At 37.2% G+C, this 20,000-nt stretch overlaps 1 long non-coding RNA gene across 4 annotated transcripts in view; it reads right to left on the bottom strand.

Moving 5' to 3' along the window:
- LOC137496742 (uncharacterized) overlaps positions 1-20,000 on the bottom strand; it is a 112,834-nt gene that overhangs the window by 32,844 nt on the left and 59,990 nt on the right. The window contains exons 4-6 of one of the 4 annotated variants that reach the window (XR_012387386.1): positions 10,630-10,732; positions 6,414-6,554; positions 1,952-3,586 (exon numbers count right to left, since the gene is read on the bottom strand). This is a non-coding gene — a long non-coding RNA (uncharacterized lncRNA). Of the gene's footprint in view, positions 1-1,951; positions 3,587-6,413; positions 6,555-10,629; positions 10,733-20,000 lie in introns of those variants that run through there. The other 3 variants (XR_011017305.2, XR_012387387.1, XR_012387388.1) reach the window with 3 other exon arrangements.

The following is a 20,000-nucleotide window of genomic DNA, read 5'->3' as shown; positions in this document are numbered from 1 at the left end:
CTCTGTTAACCTGATATTTATGCACACACGCCTGGAGACGTTTACTGGATGTGTGAGGTTAAAATAGCACTTACAAACTGTCACAGACGCTAAAAGCCTCAGTTAAAAGCAGGTTTTTAATGTGCCGCCCACCATAACAGGACACATGTGGAGAAAAGAGTGAGGTGGAGTACTAGTGATGTCAGCTTTCAAAGCATTAGTTTCTCTTCTTCACTTACTGTACATGCAAACACATCCAGAAATGGGTGGATTACTTTCAGGATTACTTACAGATTACATATTACACTACTGACAAAATTTGTAGTCAGTATTAAGACATCTTACATTACACATTTATGGTAATGTAACTGGACTACATTTGGATTACATTTACATTATGTTTGTGTTTTTTTAGAATACTTTTAGATTGCATTTAGATTAATTGTATGCTCTTTGGTAGATTACTTTTGCTATTTTATGCAGATTATTTTAGATTACTTTTGTAGCATACATTTAGATTACTTTGGTCCTTTTTTGTAGATTACATTTAGATAACTTTTGTGCTCTAGTAGATTACATTTAGATTACTTTTGTAGTATACATTTGTATTACTTTTATTCTCTTTTGTAGATTACATTTAGATTACTTTTATTCTCTTTTGTAGATTACATTTAGATTACTTTTGTGCTCTTTTGCAGATTACATTTAGATTACTTTTATTCTCTTTTGTGGACTACATTTAGATAACTTTAGTGCTCTTTTGTAGATTACATTTAGATTACTTTTGTAGCATACATTTAGATTACTTTGGTCAGTTTTTGTATATTACATTTAGATTACTTTTGTGCCCTTTTGTAAATTACTTTTGTCCTCTTTTGTAAATTACATTTAGATTACTTTTGTGCTCTTTTGTAGATTACATTTAGATTACTTTTGTAGCATACATTTAGATTACTTTGGTGCTCTTTTGTAGATTACATTTAGATTACTTTTGTGCTTTTTTGTAAATTACTTTTGTGCTCTTTTGCAGATTACATTTAGATTACTTTTGTGCTCTTTTGTAGATTACATTTAGATTACTTTTGAAGCATACATTTAGATTACTTTGGTCCATTTTTGTAGATTACATTTAGATTACTTTTGTGCTTTTTTGTAAATTACTTTTGTTCTCTTTTGTAGATTACATTTAAAGTACTTTTGTGCTCTTTTGCAGATTACATTTAGATTACTTTTGAGCTCTTTTGTAGATTACATTTAGATTACTTTTGTGCTCTTTTGTAGATTACATTTAGATTACTTTTAAAGCATACATTTAGATTACTTTGGTCCATTTTTGTAGATTACATTTAGATTACTTTTGTGCTTTTTTGTAAATTACTTTTGTTCTCTTTTGTAGATTACATTTAGATTACTTTTGTGTTCTTTTGTAGATTACATTGAGATTACTTGTGTACTAGTAATGTTAGCATTAGAGTAATATGTTGTATGTTTTTGTTATGTTATTACTTTTTATTGTCTGTACTGTTTCATTTTAATGTCTACATTTTTGTTATAGGATTAGATTATTTAGTTTTCCTTCAGTTCTTCAAGTTTAGTTAGTTTTATTTTACTAATTTTACATTAACTATTGCTTGTTTGGTTTTGTTTGCCATTTTATTGCTTCACCTTAAGCTACTACACTAAAGTAAACAAGTGAAAGTAAAGCTTTTTTGTATTTTTTATTTCAACTAATATTTAAGTCCATTTTCTCAGGAACTGTATGCCAAAAATTGTATTTTTAAAAGTTAAGTGTAACCAAACATCTGTTCCCAACCAATACTGTTGGTTTATCTGTTCCCAACCAATACAAATCTTGTCTACAATGCCAAAAACATTTGGATCTCAACAATAAAAACTACATTTGTTCTCCATTATAATGCATACTAAAAGTTTGACCCACATCAACATACATGCATTAAATATCACAAAACCATAATCATCAACATAGTTTACTGGGGAAAGGAGATCTATATGACACTCAACCCACACAACTGCTCATAAATGCACAAACACTTCCAGCCTTGGTTCTGTACGGCTGCCTACACAAACACACATGCACAAAACAGGCTACTTTCAGCCAGCGCCAACACACACAACCACAAGAGCGTGGTCACAATTTCATCTCCACACATACATTGGTGATGGTGGTTTACAAGGACTCTGCATAGGCACAGTGTTTTATGGAGTATTATATGATCTTAGCCCTAAACCCAACCCTTAGAGCAATCATGTGGCAAAATTGAACACCATTAAATATGATTTTTAAATGTTTTGAATTACGAGGACACAATGAATGTCCTCATAAACCACATTGATAAGAGTACAGCTAGGTCATACACAGGTCATCATACATATTTCGGTCACTGTAAATCAACAAAATCAGCACACGCAAACACACATTGGTATTGGTGATTTACGAGGACTCTGCATATAGGCACAATGTGTTTTATACAAAAAAAATGCTTATTATATGGCTCTTCACCTAAACCCAACCCTCACATTAAACTTGTGAAAAAAATTCAACCTTATAAAAAAAGATTCTTAAACATTTTGAATTACAAAGCCACAACACATGTCCTCATAAACCACATAAATACAGTACAGCTACGTCACACCCATGTCATTATACAAATTCAGTCCTTGTAAATCACCAAAACCAGCACACACACACACACACACACAAACACACACGCAGCCACTAAACACACACACTAAACACACACACAGGTACTGGTGGTTTATGAGGACTCTGAAAGACTCTGCAATGTATTTTATACAGAAAAAAATGCTTATTGTATGACCCTACACCTAAACCCAACCGTCAGAGCAATCCTGTGGCAAAATTGAACATCATTAAATATGATTTTTAAATGTTTTGAATTTCGAAGACACAAGAGAATACAACTAGGTCATACCCATGTCGTTATACACATTTCAGTGATCGGTAAACAATTTGAATTACGAAGGCACAATACATGTCCTTATAAGCTACATTAATAGAGTACAAAAAGGTCATTCCCAGGTCATTAAACAAATATTAGTCCTTGTAAACCATGAAAACCCCCATTAAATATGATCATTAAACATTTTGAATTACGAGGGCACAATACATGTCCTCATAAACGACAATAATAGAGTACAGCTAGGTCATACCCATGTCATTATTCAAATTTCAGTCCTTGTAAACCACTAAAACCAGCACACACACACACACTGCACTGGATGACACTGGATTATTTTCTTCCCACAATCTTCAACTCGACTGCCAGCGGAGGAGGAAACGCCACACGGCCTTTCCAACCCAAATCCAGATGTGCACGAAAAAACACAATGAAAGACGGTTTATTCCTGCGTTCCTCAGTATGCAAGCGCAGTCTGTTATTAAAGTTTCTCTTTGTTTAGGAATGGGAGAGGACGTGCATAGCAGTCGCTCCGGGCCGCAGTCCAGCGCATGCCTCTGGGAAAGTGTCTGGAATTATCCAGAGCCGGATGTGGACACAATGAGCCGCGAGCTGCTGGACGCTCCGCTGTTTTTCATGCACACTTTCTGCTGTGTGTGATGCGGAAACTACAGAGAGCGAATCAGCCAACGCAAATATTGACAACAGGAAGACACAAAAAGAAGAAGAAAATAGATATATTCATATTCTCTACATCAAAACTGAGTTGAACTTGAGATGGAGGAATGGATGATGGATAGACAATAATGGGTGGATGGATGGATGGATGGATGAGTGGGTGGGTGGTAGGATGGATGGATGGATGGATGGATGGGTAGATGGGTGTAAGGATGGATGGATGGATAGATGGGTAAGTGGGTGGGTGGGTGGGTGGATGGGTGTAAGGATGGATGGATGGATAGATGAGTAAGTGGGTGGGTGGATGGATGGATGGGTAGGTGGGTGAATGGATGGATGGGTGGGTGGATGGGCAGAATGATAGATTATTAATGGATGGATGAATGGATGGATGGATTTGGATAGGTGGGTGGGTGGGTGGATGGATGGATGGATGGATGGGTGGGTGGATGGGTGGGTGGGTGGATGGATGGATGGGTGGATTGGTGGGTGGGTAGGTGGATGGATGGATGGATAGATGGATGGGTGGGTGGATGGATGGGTGGATTGGTGGGTGGGTAGGTGGATGAATGGACAGAATGATAGATTATTAATGGATGGATGGATGGATGGATTTGGATGGGTGGGTGGATGGGTGGAAGGATGGATGGATGGGTGGGTGGATGGATGGATGGATGGGTGGATTGGTGGGTGGGTAGGTGGATGGATGGATGGATGGGTGGGTGGATGGATGGGTGGATTGGTGGGTGGGTAGGTGGATGGATGGGCAGAATGATAGATTATTAATGGATGGATGGATGGATGGGCAGAATGATAAATTATTAATGGATGGATGGATGGATGGATGGATTTGGATGGGTGGGTGGATGGATGGATGGATGGGTGGAAGGATGGATGGATGGATGGGTGGGTGGATGTATGGATGGATGGATGGATGGGTGGATGGATGGATGGATGGATGGATGGGTGGGTGGATGTATGGATGGATGGATAGATGGATGGGTGGATGGATGGATGGGTGGATTGGTGGGTGGGTAGGTGGATGGGTGGGTGGATGGATGGGTGGATTGGTGGGTGGGTAGGTGGATGGATGGGCAGAATGATAGATTATTAATGGATGGATGGATGGATGAATGGATGGATTTGGATGGGTGGATGGATGGATGGGTGGAAGGATGGATGGATGGGTGGGTGGATGTATGGATGGATGGATGGGTGGATGGATGGATGGATGGGTGGGTGGATGTATGGATGGATAGATGGATGGGTGGATGGATGGATGGATGGGTGGATTGGTGGGTGGGTAGGTGGATGGGTGGGTGGATGGATGGGTGGATTGGTGGGTGGGTAGGTGGATGGATGGGCAGAATGATAGATTATTAATGGATGGATGGATGGATTTGGATGGGTGGGTGGATGGATGGGTGGAAGGATGGATGGATGGATGGATGGATGGGTTGGTGGATGTATGGATGGATGGATAGATGGATGGGTGGATGGACGGATGGGTGGGTGGATGTATGGATGGATGGATAGATGGATGGGTGGATGGATGGATGGGTGGGTGGATGGATGGATAGATGGATGGGTGGATGGATGGATGGATGGGTGGGTGGATGGATGGGCAGAATGATAGATTATTAATGGATGGATGGATAGATGGATGGATGGGTGGATGGAGAGAATTAAAGAGAGGTGGATGGATAAATAGATGACAGAGAAAATGATGCATGAATGGATGGAGGGAAAGAACAAAGTCAAAACCTTTATGAGTTTCGTTCTTCTAAGTGCAAAAGAAGATATTTTGAAGAATGCTGAAAACTGGTAACCATTGACTTCCATTGTAGAAAAAACAAATCATAAGCAATCATAAGAATGGTTAGATAACATTCTTCAAAATATCTTCTTTTGTTTATAACAGAAAAAAACTCATAAAGGTTTGAAACAAGGCAGAGTAATTGATGACGAAGTGTAAATTTCTGTGTGAATTATCCTTTTAGCTAGTGAAAATATAATTACAGATATCAAAAATTTATATATCCTAACAATTATTAAAATGCAAAACCTTTATGAGTTTCTTTCTTCTGTTAAGCACAAAAGTAGATATCTTGAAGAATGTAGAAAATCGGTAACCATTGACTTTCACAGTAGAAAAAAACAAATATTAAAGAAGTCCTTGATTACACAACATTCTTCAAAATATCTTCTTTTGTTTCTAACAGAAGAAAAAACAAAGGTTTCAAACAAGGTGGACTAATTGATGACAATTCAGTTTTTTAGGTGAACTATCCCATTAACAAGTGAAAATATAATTACAGATATCAAGAATTCATATATCCTGAGAATAAAGTCAAAACCTCAAAAACAAAAAGTCAAAAACAGACAAAGAGTTTTTTTAAGGACTTGGGTAACCATTGACTTCCTTAGTATTTGTTTTTTCTACTATGGAAGTCAATGGTTACTGGTTTTCAGCATTCTTCTAAATATCTGTTTTTGTGTTTTTAAGTCTTTCTTCTGTAAAATGAGTTATGAGTTTCTTTATTCTGTTGAACACAAAAGAAGATATTTAGAGGAATGCTGAAAACCAGTATCCATTGACTTCCATGATAGGAAAAACAAATCAGAAGTCAGTGGTTACAGGTTTCCAACATTCTTCAATTTATCATCCTTGTTTCCAACAGAAGAAAGAAACTCATAAAAGTTTGAAACAAGGCTGAGTGATGGATGACAGAAATGAAATGTTTGTGTGAACTATCCTTTTGATAAGAGAAATACAATCACAGATAGCAAGAACTCAGTACATAAAAGCTGTCCTACACTCATTTCCATTTGCTAGACTGTATATGTGAAGTTCGCAGCGCAGGGGTGAAGAAGAGAGACTGTACTCTGCGATGATTTCATCCGTCATGTGGACTGCAGCCCACAGAGATTCCTTCAGGCCTCTTCTTGACATCAGGGCTAAAAATAGAGGCGTTCGGTGGCAGGGCGAGAGGGCATTCATCATGCAATGAAGAAGAGAGAGAGAGAGAGAGAGAGAGAGAGAGAGAAAGAGAGAGATAGAGAGAATGTGAGTGATAATCTGCAGCTATAGGCCAGAATATACTAATGCATCTATTCTAAAAATATAGTTATGTGCAATCTAAAGATATACAGTGAATCTGCATAATTATTGATAGCGCTTCAGTTTGTCCACATTTGTTTATGTGACAGTCTTATTCCAAAATGGATTAAATTGATGTATTTCCTCAACACTCTACACACAATCCCCCATAATGACCATGTGAAGAAAGAGTTTCTGAAACTGTTGCAGATTTATTAAAAATAAAAAGCTGTAAAATCAGATGTGCATCAGTGTTCACAGCCTCTGCTCAATACTTTTGATTGGTTGATGCACCTTTGGCAGCGATTCCAGCCTCAAGTCTTCTTGAATATGAGCTCTGCACAGCTGTCTTTGGGAAGTTTTGCCCGTTCCTCTTTGCAGGACCTCTCAAGCTCTATCAGGTTGGATGGGAAGTGACGTGTTCAGCCATTTTCAGATCTCTCCAGAGATGTTCAATAGGATTTGGGTCTGGGCTCTGGCTGGGCCACTCAAGGGCAATCACCGGGTTGTTGTTGTGTCACTGCATTGATGTGTTGTCGGTGTGCTTTGGGTCATTGTCCTGCTGGAAGATGAAGCGTCGCCCCAGTCTGAGGTGGAGAGCACTCTTGTGCAGGTCTTCATTCAGGATGTCTCTGTACATCGCTGCATTCATCTTTCCCTCTATCCTGACTAGTCTTCCAGCTCCTGCTGCTGAAACACATCCCCACAGCATGATGCCAACACCACCATGCTTCACTGTAGGGATGCTGTTAGCCTGCTGATGAGCGCTGCCTGCTGTTCTCCAAACGTAACGCCTGGCGTTCACTCCAAACAGTTCAGTTTGAGTCTCATCAGAGCAGAGAGTTTAGTTTCTGATGCTCTGAGAGTCCTTCAGATGTAAACTCCAGGCGGGGAGTGTCTTCCGTCTGCCCGCTCCACCATACAGACGCCTGATTGGTGGATTGCTGCACAGATGGTTGTCCTTCTGTAAGGTTCTCCTCTCTCCACAGAAGAACGCTGGAGATCAGACAGAGAGACCATCGGGTTATTGATCACCTCCCTGACTAAGGCCCGATCACTCAGCTTAGATGTCCGGCCAGCTCTAGGAAGAGTCCTGCTGGTTAAACATCCTCCACTGACGGATGATGGAGGCCGCTGTGCTCAGTGGAGCTTTCAGAGCAGCAGGAATGTTTCTGTAAGCTTCCCCAGTCTTGTGCCTCCAGACAATCCTGCCTCAGAGATCTACAGACGATTCCTTTGTCTTCATGCTTGGTTTGTGCTTTGTCATGCACTGTCAACCCTGGGCCCTTATATAGACCGCTGTAGCCTTTTCAGATCATGTCCACTCAGCTGAGCACAGGTGAACTCCAATGAAGCTGCTGAAGCATCTCCAGAATGATCAGTGGAGACAGACTGAGTGTGTAGAATGTTGAGGAAATACATCAGTTTAATCCATCGTGGAATAAGCCTGTAACATAAACAAATGTGGGAAAACTGAAGTGAAATCAATACTCTCTGGAAGCACCGTATATATAATTATACATACATTTAGAAATAGGATTTAAGATGCTGATGACGTGTCATAACAGTCTTGTGAAAAGACTCCATTGACATGACAGCACACAAAGTGAGAATCTGATGTCTGCCAAAGAAATAGGATTGAGAAAGACCAGTCATACGTCTGATATTAAAGCACGATTCGACCTTGAAGAGCGTCTGAAGCTAGCATCTCGCGCGTGTGTGTTAGCATGAATGCGGCCCTGAATAATGAGCGAGCCGTGTTTCAGCTGTGTCCCATTAACCTTCAATCCATGTGAGATCAAAGATGGAGCCGCCGGAGATCAGCTGTTGCGCGGGTGTTGCAGCATCACTTCAGAGCTTTCACACACTGACGCTAAAATATGTATGAAGACGATTTCACAGAGCTGCCGGGCAAATCCAACGCCAGACGCAAAGGGAGGATACACATCACAGCCCCGTGAAGAAAGTCTGCCAGGAAAATCGATGGAGAAAGAGTGTTTGACGTGAGGCAAAAGAGTGAAATAAAGGAACGCACGGAGAGCCTTTAGAGCAGTCAAAGGAAACCAAAACACCTGTTAATAAATAAGAGAGCAAACATTCCTCAGGTAACGTTAGTAGAGCGTTCTTTTAACGTTTGCACAAGTGTGGAGGAGAATCACAACAGTCCAAACTTTGATTTGAAGCAAAATAAGCATCTAAAAATCAGGCGAAAACTCAAGATGCAAAACTGCGAACTTTATAGCAGAAGAACTACAATCCCATGATGCATTGCTAATCACAAATAAATTAGAAGCCTAAAGTGTTCATTTAAAGTTGCTCATTTTATCTACAGATCAGTTTTTTTTTTTATGCATTTATAAATAAATGATGGATGTTGATAGTGTCATTGGTGGATCTTAATGGGAGTGGGTGGAGCTAAAGAGCTCTTTATAGGCACACGTTGGCCATTGCAGCTCTCTGATTGGTGGATTGTCTGTCCAGCATCATGGGTAATGTAGTATTTGCATAGTTTACAGCTGTTTAAAAAGCAAAAGCAAATACTCTTCCAGAAACATTAATACAGCTTTAAGTTAAAAAAGAAAGAACTACAATCCCATGATGCATTGCTAATCATACAAATAAACTAAGCATCAAAGCGTTCAATTAAAGTTGTCCTTTTAATCAATTGATCACAGTTTATTTTAAAATATGCACATGTTGTTTTTGTCATAGGTGGATCTTTGTGGTAGTGGGCGGAGCTAAATTTCTCTATGCGCTCATTTCAGCTCTCAGATTGGTGGAATGTCTGTACAGCATTATGGGTAATGTAGTTTTGTAGTTCTCTTTGCTCATTGCAGCTATCTGATTCTGATTGGTGGATTGGCTGTACAGCATTATGGGTAATGTAGTTTTCTAGTTCTCTTTGCTCATTGGAGCTCTCTGATTAGTGGATTGTCTGTACAGCATTATGGGTATTGTAGTTTTGTAGTTCTCTTTGCTCATTGCATCTCTCTGATTGGTGGACTGTCAGTACAGAATTATGGGTAATGTAGTTTTGTAGTTCTCTTTGCAGCTCTCTGATTGGTGGACTGTCAGTACAGAATTATGGGTAATGTAGTTTTGTAGTTCTCTTTGCTCATTGGAGCTCTCTGATTGGTGGACTGTCAGTACAGAATTATGGGTAATGTAGTTTTCTAGTTCTCTTTGCTCATTGGAGCTCTCTGATTAGTGGATTGTCTGTACAGCATTATGGGTATTGTAGTTTTGTAGTTCTCTTTGCTCATTGCATCTCTCTGATTGGTGGACTGTCAGTACAGAATTATGGGTAATGTAGTTTTGTAGTTCTCTTTGCAGCTCTCTGATTGGTGGACTGTCAGTACAGAATTATGGGTAATGTAGTTTTGTAGTTCTCTTTGCTCATTGGAGCTCTCTGATTGGTGGACTGTCAGTACAGAATTATGGGTAATGTAGTTTTGTAGTTCTCTTTGCTCATTGGAGCTCTCTGATTGGTGGACTGTCAGTACAGAATTATGGGTAATGTAGTTTTGTAGTTCTCTTTGCTCAGAGTTCTCTGATTAGTGGATTGTCTGTACAGCATTATGGGTAATGTAGTTTTATAGTTCTCTTTGCTCATTGCAGCTCTTTGATTAGTGGACTTTCAGTACAGAATTATGGGTAATGTACTTTTTTTTTTTTTTTTTAAAAGTCTGACTTAATCACTTACTGTTACAAATCAATGATAAAATGTATGCAGTTTTTATTTCCAGAAGGATCTGTTGTGCTTTATAATGTTTGATTGATTCAATTGAATAACACATGAAAATGTGCGTTCTCAACAGCAAGAGAACATTATGGGTTTTTTCAGGACATGGTGGGAATGTTGACAAGAGTGGATTCTTGTGCTAGTTTTCTCGGTCTCAGAGGACAAGTTTTATCAAACAGGTAAACACCAACCTCGTGATCAGCTGAATGTTTTTTCCCCTCGGCCTCGCTCTCTGCTGTTATTATGACCTGCTTTTCCTTGCAGCCTTCAGTAATCTTTCTCACAGCTGAGAGTCTAAAAGAGGCAGAGCGTAAGAGATGGGGAATCACAGAGTTATTTATTTCAGCAAGATAATTAATGCACATTATCTGCACAATCGTTGATTGGGAGGATTTTCTGTATAAACACTGTCAATCTCACATTGACTTTCTAAACCTTTACTCACTATACACTAGATTATATTTGCTGTTACAATAAAACTTTAGTAATGATTAATAACAAACCCACATTCAAAATTACACCGAAATAACATTATTGCACAGCATAAGTGCTGAGTATGAATAACAAAAGCTAGAAAATAAAATAATCTATTAAGAGAAAATTAATATTAACTCTCTCATATAAATACAGTATATATAACAAACTTTTAATATCATAGGAAAAATATATTAACAGTAAATCAAATAGTAATAAACAGGAAAATTAAAATGAACATAAAAATATAACATTTGAAATTGACATGTATTTGCAGTACTTTTAAATATATTTGAAATTAAATGTATTATTATTAATAATATGAATTAATTATTAATAATATTAATAATAATATTTAAATTAATAATATTAAGTATAAATATTATTATCTTTCTTTTCTGAAACATGTTCAGAGACCAAACTCTTGTTTAAATGAATGTAACTGTTTTGATTAAATGCACCATTTGATTTGTTTCGCACTATTTGTTTTCATTAAATGCACCAAAATTATTCTCTATATTCACTGAAAAATGGATATTTATTTTCAAAAGTTGGTGCACACGTTTATTCTAAGCCCAGTGTGTATTTTTAATAGAACTACGTACAGTCATTAATTTTCCTTCCGCTTAGTCTCTATTTCAGGGGTCGCCACAGCAGAATGAACCGCCAACTATTCCAGCATATGTTTCACACAGCGGATGCCCTTCCAGCCAGTACTAGGAAACACCCATACACACTCATTCACAAACATACACACACTCATACACTATGGTCAGTGTAGTTGATCAGTTCCCCTATAGTGCATGTGTTTGGACTGTGGGGGAAACCGGAGCACCCAGAGGAAACCCACACCAACACAGGGAGAACATGCAAACTCCACACAGAAATGCCAACTGACCCAGCTGGGACTCGAATCAGCAACCTTCTTGCTGTGAGGCCACAGTGCTAACCACTGAGCCGTCCATATATACACACACATATATAATAGAACTAAGTACATGCTGTGCAAATGTGCAGATGCTGTGGTTAATCTCTGTAGTGAACGACACATGTGCAGTCAAATATTCATGGCTAATGACACTCTTCTTGACTTTGACAGACGTGCCGTGTGTATTATGCAAAGCAGAAACGTATTTTTCAACACAGCATGGAAATAATCCCAGTTTACTCCAGTTCGCCCTGCTTTAACAGTCCATGTGTGTCGGTCATGTTTACATCAGTGTTTTGAAAGCTAAAAACAGGCCAAAGTGCAGGTTTTGGAGAGCGATAGTGTTATCATGTGTGTGTGAAGCAGACGTGATTCAGTGAAAGTGCTGATCTCAGGTCAGGGTTTCTCCTTTTGACTGATATTTGAACACTGGACCTGCACAGATGAGTTCTCTTAAAGGGACAGTACACTCAAAAATGAAACTAATGGCATTATTTGACATTTAGTGGAACAAATGTAATGATTTCCATGATGTTTAGCGACACTGTTTGCTTTTTACAATGAAAGATTTGAACAGACAATGTTAGTGTGAGTGTGTGGATTGGGCCGCAGGATGTGTGAAAGGGTTAGTTTTGATAATGTTGTCATCTGTGTGCAACACTAAACACTTGTTCACTGTTGTCATGTGATCATGTCCTGAATGTGTCTTAAACTGCTGCATTTGACATCTTTAAGGTGAAATTATTGAGTTTTACTGAGAATAATGAGTTAATACACAAGCAGATTCTGACTCGCACTGATACACACACACACACACACTCTTACAAACAGAAACATACAGGCTCACATGCACACACACACACAAACACACTTACATACACAAACACGCACACGCTTACATGCGCACACACACACAAACACAATTACATACACAAACACACACTCTTACATGCGCAGTTGCGCACTCACACAAATACAAAAACACACACTCTCACATGCACACACACAAACACACTTACATACACAAACACAAACACACACTTAAATGCACACACACAAACACACTTACATACACAAACACACACACACACACTTACATGCACACACAAATACAAAAACACACACTCTCACATGCACACACACAAACACACTTACATACACAAACACACACAAGCTTACATGCGCACACACACACAAACACACTTACATACACAAACACACACATGCATATATGTGCACAAACACACAAATACAAAAACACGCTCTCACATGCGCGCACACACACAAACACACTTTCATACACAAGCACACACTCTTACATGCACACACACACTCACACACAAACACACTTACATACAAAAACACACACTCTAACATGCGCACACACACACACAAACACACTTACATGTGCACACACACAATCACACTTACATACACAAACACACACACACACAATCACACACAAACACATACATACATAGAAACACACACTCACAAACTGACACACAAACACAGTCAATACATGTAGACACTCATACACACACACACACTCTCACAAAACACACTCTCACATATGCGCATTCACACACAGACTCTCACATGCAGACATTCACACACACTAACACGTGCATGTGCAGTCACTCGCACACAAACATACTTACACACACAAACACAAACACTCACACATGCTCACACATTCGTACACACACACACAAACACACATACACACACACTCATATATTCATTCATTCACACACTAGTACACACGCACGCACACACACCCACACAAACAAATGCACTCACTCACACTGAGACTCTTACTTGCACACAAACACACACATACTCTCACAAACACATAAACACACATTCATACACACACACACACACACACACACACAGGCCTGAAGGCGTCTTTGTGAAGCCGCTGTGCTCCAGATGTGACGCCTGCGCTTGTGTTTATTTTCTTAACGTCAGACCAGCGGGGTCAAAGGTCAAATGACTGCCAGATAAGTGTTGACCAATCAGTGGAGAGGGGCGGGGCCAGCCCTGCCTGACAGGTTAATGACTCCCATGTGCTTTATCTGCCTGCTCACTTGATTTCAGTCTGACACGGTGATACATACACTTGGCAGTTGATTGCACTGTAGCGACCCCAGATTAATAAAGGGACTAAGCCGAAAAAAATGAATGAATGGATATATATATATATATATATATATATATATATATATATATATATATATATATATATATATATATATATATATATATATATATATATACACCACCAATGAAAAATTTGGGGTCAGTAGGATGTTTAAATGTTTTAAAATAAGCTTCTCCTGCTTACCAAGGCTGCATTTATTATATCAAAAATACAGTATAAGTAGTAAAATTGTGAAATGTTATTGCACTATAAAAATAACTGTTCAAAAGTAGTTTAACATTTAATTTAATAATTTATTCCAGTGACTTTAATGATGAATTTTCAGCTTCATTACTCCAGTCTTCAGTCACATGATGCTTCAGAAAACACTCTAATATTAATTATTATTATTATTATTACTATCATTATTATTATTATCATCATCGTTATTATTATTATTATTGTCATTATGATTATTATTATTATCATTATTATTTTAATTATTATTATTATCATCATTATTATTATTATCATCATTATTATTATTATCATTATTATTATCATTATTATTAGTATCATTATTATTATCATTATTATTATCATTATTATTATTATTATTGTCATTATTATTATTGTCATTATTAGTATCATTATTATTATTATCATCATTATTATTATTATTATTATCATCATTATTATTATTATTATCATTATTATTATTATTGTTATTATTATCATTATTATCATCATTATTATTATCATCATTATTATTATTATCATTATTATTATTATTATCATTATTATTATCATTATTATTATTATTATCATTATTATTATTATCATCAATATTATCAATATTATTATTATTATCATTATTATTATTATTATCATTATTATCAATATTATTATTATTATCATTATTATTATTATTATCATTATTATCAATATTATTATTATTATCATCATTATTATTATTATCATTATTATTATCATTATTATTATTATTAATGATCAAAGTAATAAAAGCAATAATGACTGCAATAATAATTAACTGGAGTAATAATTTCATTTCAAACTACAAAATAATAAGAATAATTATAATAAGAAAGCAGTTATTTAAAATTAGAATAAATATTTATCCTTTTTTCACATTTAATTATGGCCGCCTTGATGAACAGAATCATTTTCTTAAAAAAAATAAATAAATAAATAAACTACCCCAAACTTTTGACTGTTGGTGTATATATGTATTTTCATGTTGATGTTATTTGACATTACTACAATGGATTCAGATAAAGGAAACTTCTTTATTTTATTATAGAAGCTTTTATAACCCTCAGATTTATCCTGAAAATCCCCAAAGCTGTGATACTTGAAACAATTACCATGAATTGCAAAACCAGAGCAGCTCTTTGGCCGCCGGTGGACTTAGCAACTGTTGCAGACAAAACTGAGAGAAAAAAAACAACAAAAACAAAGCAATGAAGCGCAGAGACGGCGGAGCGAGGGGAGTTTCTGGAGCTTTCTAGAGCCAAAAAATGAGCCTATTTCACCACACCCTCCCGAAACGCCAGCCAAAGTGCAGAGCGTTGTGCAACTCTGCTCAAACACAGCCTGCGACACATTAACAAAAAAATGAGGTCAAACCAAACACACACACTCCTGCATAACACATTCAAAAATACCATAGTACACTGCAGCATTTACTCTGATAAAACTCAGTAAACTGTAGTTATTGTTTATACTAGGGGAGGCTCAGTGGTTAGCACTGCACCCTCACAGCAAGAAGGTCGCTGGTTCGAGTCCTGACTGGGTCATTTGTTGTTTCTGTGTGGAGTTTGCATGTTCTCCCTGTGTTGGCGTGGGTTTCCTCCGGGTGCTCCAGTTTCCCCCACAGTCCAATCACATATGGCTATAGTGTATGAGTGTGTGTGTGTAAATGGGTGTTTCCCTGTAGTGGGTTGCAGCTGGAAGGGTATCACTGTGTAAAACATGCTGGAATAGTTGGCGGTTCATTCTGCTGTGGCAACCTCTGAAATAAAGACTAAGCTGAATGTGTGTATTTACTTTAAGGTGTTTGATAACTGCACATCGAAAGTAGTTCCGGCAGGTTTTGAGCGCATTACAGCTCTCTATCACTCCGCTGAATGATTAGAGTTTTTTCATAGTCAAAAATCACATTAAATATTAATATTACTATTTATTTACATAATTATATTTACCAAAAAAAATGACTAAAGCCTATGACACCATAATTGTCACGGTCACACAAGGAAGACAAAGATGGCTATATCCTTAATATATAGTGCAATGCAACAGATGCTGAGCAAGTAAGTGGTGTAGCAGTAGGAGAGCGATCTCACACACAGTTCTGGCAAGTTTCAGATCTTCAGTAATACACCATCAAAGCTTAGTCACTTCCCTTAAGCATTTGTGTTTGCATCCACAGAAGAGTACGAGAGGAAGCGGGAGAGAGAGTCGATGAGGACAACCATCTGATGTCGATTCCAGCCGTTGAGTGAATGAAGGAGGTGAGTATAATGCATGGGTGATGGCAGGTGCAGGTAATCAGTAATCGGGTGACTGTTCACTCGTGTGGTGAGGGGTGGATGGTGAGGGGGAGCAGTGATTGGAGCTGCAGGAACGAGCTGAGGGTGTGACAATAACAATAATAACACCATCATTAACGTAAAATTCTGACTAGAATCCAAGATGAAGATGGAAAATATAACTCTGATATAAACTAGAAGATAATACACACACATATCCCTCATAATTTCTTTATTTTGAACATTTATTTTGTATTTTAAAGGAAAAAATGTATCAATAAATGTTAATCAATAGGTTAATTAGGCGAGTTGAGGTAATTAGGCAAGTCATTGTATAACAGTGGTTTGTTCTGGAGACAATTTAAAACTAATATTGCTGAAGGGGCGAATAATATTGAAACATGTTTAAAATAATTAAAAACATATATAAATAATATATAATAATATAATATAAAGCTTTTATTCTAGCTGATATGAAATAAATAAGACTTTCTCTAGAAGAAAAAATATGATAGAAAATACTGCGATTATACTAAATTCAAATATTTGCTAAATGATGTTGAACAGAGAAGGGAAATGTTCACAGTGTGTCTGATAATGTTTGTTCTTCTGGAGAAAGTCTTATTTGTTTTATTTCGGCTAGAATAAAAGCAGTTCTTAATTGTTTAAACATAATTTTAAGGTCAATATTATTCGCCCCATTAAGCTATTTTATTTTCTCTGTAGTCTCCAGAACAAACCATCATTATACAATGACTTGCCTAATTACCCTAACTTTACCCTAATCACCCTAGTGCAGCCTTTAAATGTCACTTTAAGCTGAACACTAGTGTCTTGAAGAATATCTAGTCTAATATTATGTGCTTTTATCTTGACAAAGAGAAAATAAATCAGTTATTAGAGGTGAGTTATTAACACTAGTATGATTAGAAATGTTTAAAAGAAATCTGCTCTCTGTTAAACGGAAATTGGGGGGGAAATTAATCTGGGGTGCAAATAATTCAGGGAGGGGGGCTAATAATTCTAACTTCAACTGTATATTATATTTGTACATAATTGTAATTCCAATGGTGAAAAAAACACAAGCAGCCATTTTTACAATATTTATAAACATCCAGTATAAGTTGCATATAGGTCACATTTTTACATGTGAGATCCATATATGAACTTGCATGTCAAATACAGTTAAAGCCAGAATTATTCGCCCTCCTGTGAATTTTTTTTTTTCTTCAACAAATGTTTTCCAAATGATGCTATATTTTAGTATGTTCACAGTATTTCTTCTATTATTTGTTCTTCAGGAGAAAGTCTTAATTGTTTTATTTCGGCTAGAATAAAAGCAGTTATTAATTGCTTTAAAGCCATTTTAAGCTCAATATTATTGGCCCCTTCAGCAATATTAGTGTTGGATTGTCTCTGGAACAAACCACTGTTATACAATGACTTGCCTAATTACCCTAACTTTACCCTAATTACCCTAGTGAAGCCTTTACATGTCACTTTAAGCTGAACACTAGTGTCTGGAAGAATATCTAGTCTAATATTATGTACTGTCATCATGACAAAGAGAAAATAAATCAGTTATTAGAGATGAGTTATTAAAACTATTATGATTAGAAATGTTCTAAAAAAAATCTCTCCGTTAAACAGAAATTGTGGAAAAAATATACAGGGGAGGGGGCTAATAAATCAGGAGGGCTGATAATTCTGACATCCATACATGAACTCGCATGTCATATATGTAATTTGCATATATTTGCATGTGTCATATACAGTATCTACATGGGTAAATTCCCTCTAAAGCGAGTATTTTGTTCATATGGGTTTGTTTTATCTCCTCTTTCACGAGCTCATCCCATGCTGAGCGGATATGTCTCCTAAACTCTGCCTGAACACATCTGAGACTCCTGCAGGAAGCCTCACACACAAAACTGCTCTCCTTGAAAGACGTCTTCACACACCGGGGCCGGGAAGGATATAAGAGATCCACTTTAAAGGGCCAATCTGGGAGATCTGCTTCCTGAAACGGGACACCGAGACGCCACACAGAACCAGGCCCAAGATGAAAACACTCTGGAGGAGTAATGTTTCAATCCCCCTCCACAAGCTGGCCTCCTTAAAGGGACAGTTCACCCAGAAATGGACATTTTGTCATTATTTACTCACCGTTCATTTCTTCCAAAGTTTCTTTCTTCTGTTGAACACAAAAGAAGATATTTTGAAGAATGTTGTAAACTGGAAACCATCGACTCCCATAGTATCAGTTTCTTACTATGGAAGTCAATGGTTACAGATTTTAGGCATTCTACAAAATATCTTCTTTTCTGTTTAACAAGATAAAGAAACTCAAGTGAGAGTAAACAGTGAGTAAATATAGATTTTTGTGTGAACTGTCTCTTTAAATGCAAGCAGCGCTCTGAGGAAATCGGTCAACATGCTGACGGATAATTAAACGGTCAGTTCACCCAAAAATGAAAATTCTGGTATCATTTACTCTCCATTCACCAACTTCAAATCTTCTCATTTTTCAAAACAAAGAAGATATTTTGAAGAATGTTGTATTGTTGAATTCTATAGTATTTGTTTTTCCAACTATGGAAGTCAGTGGTTACCGTTTTTCAGCATTCCTCAAAATATCTTTCATATTTGTTCAAAAGCAGAATAAAAAGTCAAAGGGTTGGAACCACTTTATTCTGTTGAACATAAAAGAAGATACTTTGAAGAATGTTGGAAACCTGTTACCATTGATTTCCACAGTAGGACAAATAAATACTGTGAAAGTCAATGGTTACAGGTTTCTGACATTTTTCAAAATATCTGTTTTTGTGTTCAACAGAACTCATAAACTCAGGTTTGAAACAAGGAACTATAACAACATTAAAGGATGATTTTTGGGTGAAGTGTCACTTTAAGAACTGAAATAAATTGGCTGTAGAGTATGAGTGTGTGTGTGTGTGTGTGTGTGTGTGTGTGTGTGTGTGTGTGTGTGTGTAAATAAATTAGTCAGCATTCCCAATACTGGGTTGCAGCTAGAAAATATATGCTGGAATAGTTGGCAGTTCATTCCGCTGTGGCGACCTCTAATATAAAGACTAAGCCAAAGGAAAATGAATGAATGAATGGATGAATGTCTTTTTAAGAGGAAGCTTTGCTATAACATCACATGGGAGAGATTTCACATCATCTCTGTGAACTTAAAAAATCTTTGGGTTTGTAGAAGACAAGTGGGCCACATGGACAGCCCAAACTACATAAAGCATATCTCATGAGCCAAAGCCTTTGATTAATTATGCTGCTAGAACTGCTGGAGGCCTGTTTCATGTTTGAGCTCAGTCTGGACGTTTGATTGGTTATTTTCGATTCATGCCTAAAATATACTTCCATCCAGAAACTCTTAGACTTCCACTCAATTCGTTAGTTTAGTCATCTGTAAGCGCTTTAGACTTTCACGATAACGAAAAAAGA

The sequence above is a fragment of the Danio rerio genome, chromosome 11 (assembly GCF_049306965.1).
Source record: "Danio rerio strain Tuebingen ecotype United States chromosome 11, GRCz12tu, whole genome shotgun sequence".
NCBI classification, from domain to species: domain Eukaryota; kingdom Metazoa; phylum Chordata; class Actinopteri; order Cypriniformes; family Danionidae; genus Danio; species Danio rerio.
This window is presented reverse-complemented; position numbering and strand designations above follow the sequence as displayed.